Source organism: Lagopus muta, chromosome 6 (assembly GCF_023343835.1).
Source record: "Lagopus muta isolate bLagMut1 chromosome 6, bLagMut1 primary, whole genome shotgun sequence".
Lineage (NCBI taxonomy): Eukaryota > Metazoa > Chordata > Aves > Galliformes > Phasianidae > Lagopus > Lagopus muta.
This window is the reverse complement of record NC_064438.1, coordinates 1,249,845-1,263,838: the sequence shown is the minus strand read 5'-3', so window position 1 is coordinate 1,263,838 and position 13,994 is coordinate 1,249,845. Positions and strand designations below refer to the sequence as shown.

At 41.4% G+C, this 13,994-nt stretch overlaps 1 long non-coding RNA gene across 1 annotated transcript in view; it reads right to left on the bottom strand.

The window, feature by feature from the left end:
• LOC125694710 (uncharacterized) overlaps nt 1–13,994 on the bottom strand; it is a 93,895-nt gene that overhangs the window by 51,625 nt on the left and 28,276 nt on the right. The window contains exons 3-4 of the long non-coding RNA XR_007377668.1: nt 9,995–10,155; nt 9,572–9,784 (exon numbers count right to left, since the gene is read on the bottom strand). This is a non-coding gene — a long non-coding RNA (uncharacterized LOC125694710). The remainder of the gene's footprint in view (nt 1–9,571; nt 9,785–9,994; nt 10,156–13,994) is intronic.

The window sequence follows — 13,994 nt, the reverse complement described above, 5'->3', positions numbered from 1 at the left end:
AGAATGAAGTCTCTTCTCTGGTGGGAAGTTTTATAAGACTTCTATGGAAGCTGTTCGCATTGGAGAAAGCAAAGACAGACTGTAAACCATGCTGATGCTTGTGGCATGGAATATAGAATGAGGCAGCAAAGAAGATTTTGTTAACCATAAAAATTTAGATGATTTGGGAAAGAGCTTAAGCACAGCCTCCAGAGCTGATGCTGTGAAAAAGTGGGGAAAGCAGTTTCTGACCTAGAAAAAAATGGATGAGCAACAGTCACAGAGAAATTCACAGTATGGAAGAACCACTTGGATTAGGAACGATGGCTAAGATGACTCTTTGGAGAAGCTGTCACTGCTTGTGATCACTGCTTGTGATCAAAAGAACACTGAGAAACAATAGCATTTCATCTAGTTAATGTATCTGAAGCATTTGTTTTTAAGTAAGACCTACAGTATTTTTTTGTCTCAAAAAATGTAGTTGCCAAAAACATTTGCACTTGTATTTCAAATTCACATTTCTAAAATGTTTCTATTCTACTGCTAAAAAGCAACGTTACATAAAAAGTGTCATAGAGCAGATCATACTAAAAACTGCCCAAAGCGCTGTACTTGGTTATTACATCAGAATATGGATGTATCTAATTTGAATGCTCCTATTATCTTTTTTTTTTTTAATCCCTTTTGCATACAATCATCAGGAATGGATAGAAACACACTTGTCTGTCTAGGACAGAGAATACTTGAAATATTTAAAGTTTACTACTTTAAAGGTACACAAAGAAAAAAATGGCCAAAGGAGTATTCAAGAGACAAGAGCTGGTCAGTTATAACCTATTATTTGAATCAGCCTATGAAATGGAGTAATATTGTAAGAAAGGTTTTAATATAGACAGACACAGTCAGATATGTCAAAAGAGAATGTAGGTCACACTAACAACATAGAAGACCATACACTGAAATGCAGTGACACTGAAAAGGACTTCAGAAAATCAATTTACCATGAATTCCCTATGCAATCCATGGGCTAAGGTTAATGCAATACTTGCATGATTATGCAGGAGATGATGATATTACAGGTATGTATCACTGATGGGACCAACATTGCTGTGTCCAGTTCTGCTATCCAATTTTCAAATCATAATGATACTGGAATATTGAAAGGGAATAAAAAATGTATCACTAAATGATTTGAAATTGTGTATGTATGCCTACCTGTGCATGGCAGACTGCTGACAGCCACCCCAAAAATGGGGAGAGAACTCATCCCAGTGCCAGGCCTGACATCAGTGGATTAGTAAGGAGCAAAACCGTACAAGTAATCATTGATTAGAAACAGAAGTTGGACAAATTTATGTTTAAAAAAATGTCTGCTTCACTTCAAGGAGTAAAAATCAGTATTAGATTAAAATCTGAGAGCAGTGCATGCGCTAAGTGGGTGTCTTTTCAGCAAGAATGAGTGCCTTTACAAAAGACCTGCTGTAGTTCACCTGGTACTTAGTGGCTCCAATCACATGGCTGGCATGATGCAAGAAATAACACTAGCTGCTCTTAACATCCTTAGAACCACAAAACCATAATACAGTCACTATGGTACAGCTATTTTGACACAGAGGAGAAACAGAAGGCAAGGAAAAATAAATCCTCACATATACATGCTAAGTTGGTTAGCAGTTAGCTTTCAAAACAGTCATCTGCATCAACAGAAACCAACACAAAAATACACATACTTCTGCCTTAAGGATAGAAATTGGGTCCATGAAACCTTCATAAATAAGTAGTAGAAGGAAAAAAAGTAATTCTTTTTTATACTTTCATACGCACACAGACACATACCCAAGAGGCTGGGAGGAGGAATAAATGAGCATTTAAAGGTAACGTGGTCAAAGACTCTAAATATTTTATTCAAAAGAGGATTCTCAGGTACCAGCTCAGTGCATCTGTTTTCCCATGTAAGAAAAAAAGAAATCAATAGCAAATACCATTTTCAAGGCAGAAATTACTGCAACATTTGTGTTTGGGAGAGACAGACCCCCCCAAGAACCAGCTTGTGTGCCTGCAACTATTTTCTAAGAGGAAGTAATTAAAAAACAAACAAACAAACAAACAAAAAAGCCACACACAAAAAAAACAAAACCCTGTATCCTTGCTCATTTACCATCAGCTATTGGAGAGCTGGAAGCTGCTGCCTAAATGCAAGCTTTGGAAAACATACCAAACTAGCCTTGAAAACTGCAACCTACTGAACCTTACTTCAACACCAGGTAAACAATACTCTAAAAACAAAAAGAAAATACAAACTCAACCAGATCATCCTTGCAGAAAAAGCAGAAAATAGCGTGGAGTTTTTAAAAAGAAAATAAGGCTCAGAGTCTAAAGAACTGCCTCAAGTACAAGCACATCTGATTAATCTAATGCTCTTTCTCAAACAGCCGATAGCCCTCACCACAAAAAGCAACAAAGGGAACAAAATCAACTGGGGAAGTAAAAATCACCAAAGAAGAGGAAGAAGAAAAGGCTTTCAATTGCTTTGACAATGAGGTGACTCAAAGAGCTGTGTTAGGTACAGCGCTGTTTAATATGTTAGCAAACAGGAGACGGGGCTTCCAAACCCGTCTGATAACACTGGAATTTGATACAATTATTGCAATTTGTCCAGTATTATGGGAATATTATGAACCACTTCAGAAGGACCTAATAAACGAACTAAATAGGCAGAGAGATGGCAAATGAAGGTCACTGGAGAGAGACGCATGTGAATGCATATTAGAAAGAACTGCTCCCATGCATCTGTGCTAAAAGGCCTGCACTGACACCGCCTTCAAGCCCATACAAAACCACATTTGTGGGTACTGCTATTGACATTGCTGAAGAGCCCTGGTACGGAAATGAAATGCTTGTCTGGAGCAGGACCTACACTGCGTTTGTGACCATTGTGGGGGAGGTGGAACGGAGCGAAACCACGGGCAGCTGGCTGAAAATCTGTTCCTGTGCAAGAACGGGCAAAGAAAGCAAAACAAAACACGTTCCTTCTGCTCCACCATAAACAACTCGATCGCGGAAAGAAAGCCTAGGCACAGATCAAGCCGGGAAACAGCCAGGCCATTACAATTTCATTTTGTAAAGCAGCAATTTGGCCTTTCTGCTCAGCGCAGCCCAAGGAATTGCAGAAATGAAATGGGTCCCAGAAGAGGCCACAGAGAAATGAATTAGCTCGCTGAGGAGAGCGAAGAGGGAGGCTCCCCCTCAGTGATGCTCGCCAGAATCAAGCAACGGGAGGCTCTGGTAAGGAGCTGTCGGAATTCCTCTGGGGAATCACCCCAGGCTAGGGGAAGGCAGCCAGCTTCTGCACAGTGTGCCTGTGCCCCCACAGCAGGGCCAACCCCACCAAGTGATTCCCTGGCCACGGGGCTGCTGTAGGGCCACAAGATGGGCTTGGCTGGTCGCAGTGCCTCCAGTCCTACACAAGGAAGACTTGCAGGGAAGAAAGCTCTCAAAGCCTTCATCAAGGTAAATGCAAATGCCTTGAGCAGTCCAGAAACTGCAGCCCAGCTCCACAAATGCAGGAATATCAGTTTTGTGTATGAGAAAATGGGGGCTTTGTGCAGGCTTGGGTGCCTGACTATATGGCAAGTTTAAACAAAGAAAAAAGTCAATTTTACAATGGGGGAAAAAAAAAAAAGAACGTTTCACTATAACTAAGTTTCTGAGGATATTGGTGACAAAGCAGCAAGTGTTTCAGTACACCGAGCAGACGTGGAACAGGACAAGGAAGTATCCAGGTCTTTTACATTACGCCTTTATGTTTCGTGCGCTGAGCTTGCCTAAGAGCTAAACAGCATTTGATTTGTGCCTAACAATAAATAGGAAAAAAAAAAAAAAAAAAAAAAAGGATTGCCAATTAAGAATGTGGGGCAGCTATTTTTAACGAAAGGTTTTTAAACTTTCGCCTAACTACGAGAGAAAGGCACTGCCATCTGTCGGGGGAAAGCGGCCACTGCAGGCAGCCGGGACAGCGGCGGAGCGGCCGTAGCCCGGCACAGGTTTCGGCGGCTGCCCTGGATTCAAAAGCCAATTTAACATTTAAAGGAACAGCGTGCGCCTTAGCGATTATTTCCTCCGACCTTTTTGGAGGTGCGTGCATTCCCACAGCTGCACACACACGGCAGCACAAACACACCTCTGCCTCTCAGCTGAGCGGAGTGGCTAATAACGCCTTCCCGTAGCTGTTTAGCGTGTTATTATTTTCATTTGCAGGTCAGGGTAGGGCAGCAGATATCGAATATGGGCATTTTTTTTGCCCAGTGAGGGACTGACACATCGGCTAGAATCACACTGATGGTTATTCAACACAACTGCAGTCGCCGCTATTTTTGCTCCGTTCCCACAGCAGCAATAAAACAGCAGCACAAAACAGAAAGTGACACACCAGATACATTGAACAGCAGCTGCCCTTAAAATCCAAGCAGCCCCCACGGACTGATTTGCCATTCCCAAATAGCTACCTTTTATTATTATCGTACATGTATTTTTAAGGGGCTATGATTAAAGAAGAGGACGCCAAGAGCAAACGCTGAGACCAGAAATACATTTCCTCAGTTGAATAACTGTGCACTGAGAGATGCTGTGGAGAGGAGAGCAGGAACAGGACGTGGACAAGCTCATACTTCACAGCCTGGTTTTTGCTCAATTGGTACAAAATTAATTTTATATTCAATACCGAGTCAAGCAGTCGGATATAAAAAAGCCATGCAAATGGCTAAAGCAGCATTAGATGTGCCCTTGGACAGTAGACAAGCGTTTGGAAAAGAACTGTTTGAATGAATAAATAGATTTTGAATGAAGTCAGAAAGACCTCCTTCCACGGTGTTCCATGCTGCCGATTTAAGGACTGCATGTTCGAAGGTGTGAAATTAGAAAAGCACTTCTCTGGTGCAAAGGGGAAGAGGGACTGGAAAGAATCACTTTCAGAAGCACCCTTCGACTTGCAAGATGTGAACTCTGAGGTGGTTTTTTTTTTCAGCTGAATGCTATGTGCAAGTCCAAGCAAAAAGAATATTAAACTTTAATGAAGTGGACCTAAAATTGTACAGGCCTGGATTGCAAGCATAATTATATTGTATTCAAAGGAGCCGAGGCTTCTTTCTGAATAAATGCACTTCAAGTATTCAGTGGAACAATAGTCTCAACTAAACAGAGGAACAATAGTCTCAACTAAACAACGCTTTGAAACTCAAGATGATATACAGGCCAACCAGGACCAGAACTGGAGCTAAAAATACGCAGTGACCCTATTTCTGCACAGCCTGTGATACTGTGATCTTTTTTTCCCCCCCTAACATATGTTCACAGACATGTCATCATCATCTGTTGTCAAATTAGTGGCAGATCAAGTCTTGCAAATTTTCCTGGAGTTTTCACCTCTCTGTTCCAGCAGTAACCTTACTTGCTTGCCTTTTACTCACTGTGCCTGGCACATTCAAGTAAATCTCAGTCATGATAAGATCTCATGCCCTCAATATTCACTTTTTTGTGAGTTGTTTTCTCTTTGTGTTTTATTTGTTTGTTTTTTAATGTTTGCTAAGATTTTGATGTTTTTTGCTTTGTTTTAAATAGGAATTTTAAACCTTTCTTATTATGTTTATTACATTTATTTCTTCTGACTTAAGGACAGGAATCTACACATTACTGTACATGCTCCCAACAGTTTAAGACTCATGTCATCCTTCTACTTAACTTCAGTAAACAAAACAGCCTTATTTGGCACCAGGTGAGGATGCAGTTATGAGCAGAGCAAAGCTCTGCCCATAGTACCTGAGGCCAGGTGATTTGGAAATGCTTCCCAGTTCCTGTGGCTGCACTGCCTTCACGTCAAGAAAAGTCTCAAGCCTTTTTTGTCCCAAGCTCAGGAGTTCTCACTATAGACAACTCATTTCCAGAGTGTAAGAGCAAGTGAGCATTTACTAGCATTAGTGGCCAGTACCCACAGCTAAAATTCTTTCATCATACCCAAGAAGCCACTGTTTTGCTCAAAATTTATCATTCTATCTTGTCAGGCCCAGATCAGAAAGAGAGGCAAACACGTGCAAAACTTGACATCTCCGTGGGATGATCCAACTGAGTAAGGACAGAACTGCATTCAAAAAGTGTATTGTCACTGCTCACAGTAGGGCAAACTGTGTAAATTCCATTTACCTTCAGGATGCAATGCCAAACATGCAGATTTTAGGGATATCAGTTAGTTTCTCTGATGCTGATGGGAGTTTTAAGCTCAGTCAAGGAAGTGTCTGGGCCTGAAGGAGGCTGAAGAAGCCAATAATCACTAGCAGGTGATGAGTGTCTGTGCTGAATGATCCCATTTAAACTCCTGCCAGGCATCTATTTGCCTCTTCAGCTCCTTAGTTACTTTTGTGTATCTGGCCTTTGTTATTTGGAGAGTCTTTGGTTTACTCCTCTTTCTATAGTCTTTTGTCTTTGAAGGGTTGATTTATTACTATCTGATATGAGCTACATAATCCAGCAAAATTGCCTTGCCTGAACAGCTTACAGCTCCACTCAAGATTTACATTTTTGTTCATCCTGCTAAGTATTTGCTTTTCCTTCTTTAGAATCTTAAATGTTCACCTATTCAGAAACTAAAGCTTTCTTTTAGGAAAGGAAATTAAACTAAAATCTGCATCGCTCTAAACTCTAGGATGGCTCAATTTAGGAGGTACATTTTGTAACATAAAACCCTACACGTGTTTCCTGCCATCCGTGTTCCCCTGTGCATTTTTCCTAATGCACTCTCATTGTTTCTCTCTTTCCCCTTTCTCAGAACTTATTCACCTTCTGCACAGATTTCTCTTCCCTTATGTTGACTCAACACTGAGGCTAACAGCATTTTCTAACCCTGTCATTCACTCCCTCTTGAATCTCTGCGATCCTTTATCTCCCACTACCCAGAATTAGGGTTTTAACTCCAGATCTTGCATAGCTGTCTCCTTAATTGCTTAATCTCTTGTCCACCATTATCCACTCATCCCTTGTGATAGACAGACATCTCATCCCTAATTGACAGATAGACTCCTCACTGGTGGTGATAGATCCCAAAGTCCTACCTCTCCTTACTTCCCTCCCGGGCACGGATTCAACATTAAAATCACCATGAAGGCGAATGTGAAAACCCCTGAAACAACAACAGATTACTTCCAATTAAATGAGGAATGTTGCAGTTTAACTTAAACAGCTATTTTTCTTATTGGGAAATGGTTCTATTAAAACATCACGAGCAGGATTCTGTGCTGCACCTTGCTGACACCTTGTAGGGTGCACATGCAAGAAAGGAAGGAAAGGTCCTGAAAAACTGCAGCTTTGTGCCCAGCTTGGGCAGTCCCCACTTGCAGAATTGCATTGTGAGCAATGTTGTAGAGAGCTATAAGGCAGGGAACTCCAACCAAAGGTGTATCCTTCCAAAATTGGGCAGCACCTAAACTGACACCATGTTACTCCAGCTCGGAGCCTTCAGTCTGCTGCAGTTGCAACCCTCCTCCACAGCACCACAGCACCACTGCACCACCGAGTGGCAGCAAGAGCAGAATACGGTCCTTAGATGTAAAGCTGAATCAATGGGGATGTGAAGAGAGGAAAGAGGACACTGCCTGTTTTTTAATTCTGCAGAAGTTCTGCTCGCAGCTGTTGGGCCCCAAATTATTTTGCTTTAGAAGACATTTGCATTGGTGCTTTAAGAAACTGAAATCATCTTTCAGCATCTTCCACTTTGTGCATACACTTGTAAGTAAATATAGAAAGAAAACCAAACATGAGGCTTTCACACCAATAAAACTCACTTTTAAAGTTGTGGGAACTCCCATTCCACGCTGTAGGAATTAAAAGGCTTCTGATTAAAGCAGTCAGCTCAATTCCTATCTCGACTTGCACATAAATCCTTTTAAGGCTTATAATAACCTTCCATTTTTTACTTAAAATCTGTAGATATGTAATGAATAACTTTACACGTGTCAGTAAATATTCTTAAACCCAGAACAAAACCAAGAGTGTTCAGGTAGGATTTACTGCTCTCAGCTAAGGTACATATGGGATTTCTGATGCGATCATTCACATTTATGATGATTGTCAATACAACATCTGCTTTTACCATATTGGACTGTGAATATTCCAGATCAACAACTGAAATCCAGATGTGCTTCTGACATGAACTCTACACAGTTATACATGAAATGATTGGTCTTTAAAAACAGAATTAAAGATGTACTCATGCTTGCAACAGCATCCTGAAATGTTTCCAGCGCACAGCAGAGCTTCAGCAGAGAATCCAGCCACCTGGATCCAAACTCCCTGACACCTTGGGCAAGAGGCATGTGCAGATGGGACTCCCTCCCTTCACAGTACAACAGCTGGAAGTACAAGACAAACCATCGCCACATTCTATGCTATTATTATCCTCAATTTTAATTTAATTCTCCTATGCACACACACACACACAAAGAAAAAAACCCTGGCAACATCTTACTACACATCTCTTGACTAAGGATAGAGTAACACTCTATACATGGTAAAAAAAAAAACAAAAAACAAACAGCAGTGAACAGCCACAAAGATTTTTTCTGCCTCTCTCCAAACAGCTGGATAATTTAAAATATAACGCCATTTATATAAGCAGCCATACTTTATCAGCCCTGGCTCTATCTCTTTTTTTTTTTTTTAGTGTTCAAGTTGGGGATTCCTGCTGTAGTCACTGGCACCCCTTTCCTTCCCTCCTGTAGAGGGATAGCCAAGAACCTGTGGGGAGCAGGAGTGACAGGACAGCTTATGGAACACATCCCAAAACCTGAGGGCACTGAGGAACAGCGATGAGATTTTTTTCTGACTGACTGACTTTACAAGAATCCTGGGGTTAGCCTAATACCAAACATGGGGAATTTCACGTCTATCTAAAACTTTAAACATTCCCCCCCATAATAGCAGCATATTTCTAATAATGATGCAAAAAATTCACTGGGGAAGCCTGAACTTATAAATGAACTTTTAAAGAGTAGTTCTTGACTTTTATCTCTCCTCCAAGCTTGGGTAAGAAGGGGTGCTATGGATAGAGTTCACACGCACACCTGAGAGCTGCACATCCAGCTGCTCTCTTGCACAGGGAGTTAAACTCAGCTGCCCAGACACCAACAACCTACCTCATATCAAAGTCTTCAGCTTTCCACGGGAAAATAAATGCCCATGGATTTGACCAGCTCCACCTGGGTTTGAGAGTATTGCTACTTTAAAAGGAGTACGGAGGACTACTCATCCCTGTGTGTGTGGTAGACAGAACATGCAGAACTGCTCTCCGTCTACCATTAGTGCAGCCCAAGGTGGCTTTCAAACTCCCTGTGACATGATGAAGAGGCACAGAAGTGTGTATTGCTACATGGCATCCTTTCCCCAGTCACCAGAGCAGCTGCACACAGCCCTGCTCAAGTCTGTAGGTAAAAGCGCACCCAGAGGACAGAGAATGGACTCAATCTTTCTATAGCTGCACTTCAAAACTATGCCTTAAAACAGTACTGAACAGGGAAAAAAGACAGGAGAGGGATATATGGAAGCTCACCTTAGCCAGGTGGTCTTGTACCAGGCTGAGCCTCAGATGCAGGGTTTTTCCTAATTTCTGCTCATTAATACATTTATCGGATGACCCAGTTCAGACACGTAACTTCAGCCGTAGATTTTCTCTGTTCTAAAGGCACACGGCACTTCCCACGTTTAGATAAAAGCTGAGGTAAAAGTGTTTTTAGAGAAGAGCTACAACTAACCAGGAGTGTTCCTACAAAAAAAAAAAAAAAAGAAAAAAGCTGATTCATGGAACCCTGTTCTTTCCTTTTCTCTTTTTATTTCATATATATATATATATATATATAACTTATTTATTTATTTCCACAGGGGAAAAGTCAGAAACATGTCAAGAGTTCTAACAGGATTTTCTGAAGAAAAATAAAAAAAAGCTGTAGAGAAAAAAAGACATTTCTGTATTCACCTGAGACAGTGGAGACCCAGATTCAGCTTAGAGCATCACCTGCTTTGATTTTGGCCTCAGCGCATCCCAAGTGAATGCTGTGAACAACCGCATGCATCTCATCCTCTGGTACTGGACCCAGAGAATCTGTGGTAGGTTGATGGCAGGAGTGGGACCCAAATCTGCAGGAAGAGAAATGGGTGCAAATATACACGTGCATATGCAAAATGAAAGAGGAAAAAAATCTCATCTTACAGTGTACCAGTTAGAAACTGCTCTAAAACAGGAAGATGTCTATTTTAAAAATGGCAAAACACTATTTCTTCCACCAGGTTTGAAATCCCCGTTTTCACTGATAGATATGCCTAAACTTGAACAAAATATAGGGATCATCAAATTCTAATACCCCTGAGTCTGAAGAAAACCCCCAGTGACTTTATTAAGAGTTTTGTCTTGATGAATGGAGATTTTGGAGTTCAGTAGGTGGCCCTGAAATTTCAGGGTCAGATCTCTTCAGAAGCACGAGTGAGCACAAAGCAACAAAGCTCAAAGGAATCACCCAGGACTTTGAAATTCTTCTCCTCCCCCTCAAGGCATCACGCAGCAATGTACAAGTTGCAAATGTGATGCGCGATTTGCCTTCTATTTGCCAAGATTTGGATTCCTTTCCGGATCCAAACTATTGTGCTATTACCCTGAATGGCACTGTAGCCTCAGCAAATGCCCTAAGATGCTACAAGTGTATCGTTTCTCAGCTTCTGCATTTCCCACGCTGCTTAGATGTGCCTGTCACTATTTTCCTGCTTGATAACTGCAGGGATGAGAATATTAGGAGTGGCAGTCTAATCAGTGACCACTCTGGGCATTCAACCTGTCAGAGCTGAAAACTCATGAATGAGCCGCAGTGGGTCAGTGATATGCTAATGCACCAACCAGAGCAGGGTGCTTCTCTGCACCAGACCTCTTTATCACATACCCAAGAGGTGAATGCAAACCAAGCTTCATCTGCCCTTCCCCAGAACCAAGCCAAAGCAAAAGCGATCGGCCAAGCAAAATAAACAATGGGCAAGGATCTAAAATTGCACAGTACAGATCTAAGTCTTTTTTTTCAGCTTGCTGAAAATATAACGAATATTTACTTGCCCCTGAGTCTTGTTATCAGGCAGGTACTGAAATAAAGACCATTTGTTTGCCAAAGTCATATCAAAGGTCTGACTTGGCCCTTTCTCACACCTCCTACAATCATGAGATGTGCATAAATTCTTTTAAACCTCATCAATAGCTATTTAAAAATATATGTCTAACAAATCCCATAAGCATACGTAAATGAATTCAAATGCTCACACTTCTCAATTAAAGCTCAGGCAGAGATGGGCCTGGGCAGCTATGGCCCCAGTTCAACAAACCACTTAAGCATAGGCTTAAAACAGGCTCTGGATCAATTCCCAGTGAGGATTAATGGATATTCGTAAATGCTTTGCTCCTTCAGAGCTCACGGAATGAAACACCCCTGGAAAGCCTTAAAAAGCAAAAGCACAAATTTTGTTGCTTGTTTTTTAAATTAGCATAAGCCAAACTGAATATCCTAGACTCAGCAAACTCCGCAGACAAATGTTTCTTTTCGTTCTATGGCACCCTGCACAATGAAATTAAAATTTGAGAATGTAGCGTAGGGCAGCCAGGGGGAAAGATGACGACAGAAGGTGGAGGTTAATGCAGAAGGACTGTCTGAGCTTTCCAAGTACATTATAATAGAAAGCACATGAAAAGATGGCTAAGCTGGTAAATAATGATAAATCAATCTACTGCTATTTCTGTGGCTCCGCAAGATGCACACGTCCTGACACTCCTGTTTATGCATTAAATTGAGAATGTGAAGTGATACAAAGTGAAATGTTTTCCTTCCCTCGAGCTCCTTTTGTGCCTAGATGGACTGATGTTCACACTCCACATTTTTCTTTTGCTTAACCCAAGAAATAAATTCTTGATTAGATCCACATTATTCATGTTTCGTGGAGAATTTTCTTCCTTCCATACAAGTCCTGCTGGGGTAAGCCAGCAGAGACCTATTGACTTCGTGTCGTGGCAAATTACATGGCCCTACGGTCAGATGAAATATTAACTCAAGGGACTGATATTTCCACTGGATCAAAGACTGACTAATGAGAAACAGAATACCGGTTTTCAAAGAGGGTTTAAAAAGTTAGAACAAAACACAGATCACTTTGTATATGGCAAAACTTACAGTAACTTCCTGACAGTTAGCTTGCCTACAAACCTCTTAGCCCTGATTTATTAATATTAGATGCTGTGCCAAGTTCATGTCATAAAGGATAGATGCTGTGTGCCCACGCTCTGCTTGGAACTGCATAAACATGATCATCAACCAGATCTGACATCATAATCAAAACAATGAAAATAAGTTAAAGGTGGCAGGCAAATTCCAAGAAACAGTATTAAGATGCTCCATCTACATTAAGAAAAATAACTTTTGTCTCAAGTGATGGAAGGAACGACCTGTTTGTTTTTTTTTAAAGGAACCTAGGTGGCTAAAGAAGCAGATGGATGCACAGTGGGATTTTTAGAAGCTCTTAGATGGCGACTCCCACTGAAATTGCTGAGTATTAAGCAGTTAGATACTTCGGAAAATTCACATTACCTGCATCTTTAAGCACCTAAATACCTTTAAATATTTGGCCCAAGGACAGCTTACTGTAACGTCACAGGAAAGAGAGTAGTTCCTGCTCAAGGGAAAACAGTTTATTCTATGGCCAATTAATTTTCAAGCAAGAGAAATACATAAAAGCAATTTGCAAGAAAAATAAAGTCAGAGTTCCTGAGTTATGCCTTCCAAACAGTATTTTGCAATTGAAAGAAGGTATGAGGTACACAGAGAAATCTTGGGCAGTTTTTGGCAGCACTATACAGAGCTGACAGGGGTGCAGGTTGGGCGCTCATTTAAAACTGGAGTCCATCCTCTCCCACAGAAGAGGAAAAGATAAATGCAGTACCTCAGTGCTCGTGAAGGAAGTCAGGGGCTGGCAAGTGTGAGGGCTACGGGAGCAACACACACCCAGCAGAGAAGGCAGGAGCGTGGATGTGGGCGTCATTTGTCTCCCTGGGCTGGGAGGAACACATCAGCAGACAGCTCCCATCCCGAGGATGCTCAGGGATTCCAAACATGAACCCAGACAGTTTTTATGGACACTGATCACTGTGAAGAGAGGGGGCCATCCCAGGTGCCACGGAGGTGAGACTCTGCATCCAAACTGGCTCACTGGCACTTAGTTTTCAAATTCCAGTGGTCCTAGCACAAACTGATGAGACCTATGGAAGCAAATCCCACACAGATATTTTTATTCCTACTTTGGCAGTAGGAATCACCAGTAAAGAAGGTCATCTGAGGCATGGCTTAAATCCAGCCCTTGTTCTCTTAGCCTGAGGTGCAGGAAATCCAACTGACTTACCTTTTACAAAAGAGGAAATAACAGTTATAGATTTATTACACCGTGCCACCTTTCAGTGGCAGAAGAGGATTTCTCCTGCATCACCAATCCAAATCACTTCATTTAATACGTAAGACAAAAAAAACAAGCAGTGACAGAACAGGGCCCTGAGCGTAAGGCTCCCAGCATAGTGCAGCCACAAGAATTTAACAAGTGGGATTTACTTTACTGGTCACTAAGAGTTAGCATTGCTCTGGAGACATATGGTTGAAAGTGTTTGGCCATAAAGAAAAAAAAAAATTGAGACAGCAGAGAAAATGCCTGGCAAGCAAACTCTCTTTTGTTTAATAGCTCTCTTCTTGTAAGCCTAGAAAAAGCTTCATTAAAGTTAATGGACAAATCTTCCAGGAAAAAAAATTAAGTACTTAAATGTTACTGATTTTCATCTGAGCGTGCAAAACCTCTCTTCCTTCTTGGGTTTTCTGCAAGAAGCAATCTTCAGACAGAATTACATAAATACTGACAGGTTTTAGGCTGGCTTTGAATCTCAGACCTGGTGAGTGACCAGCAGAGCT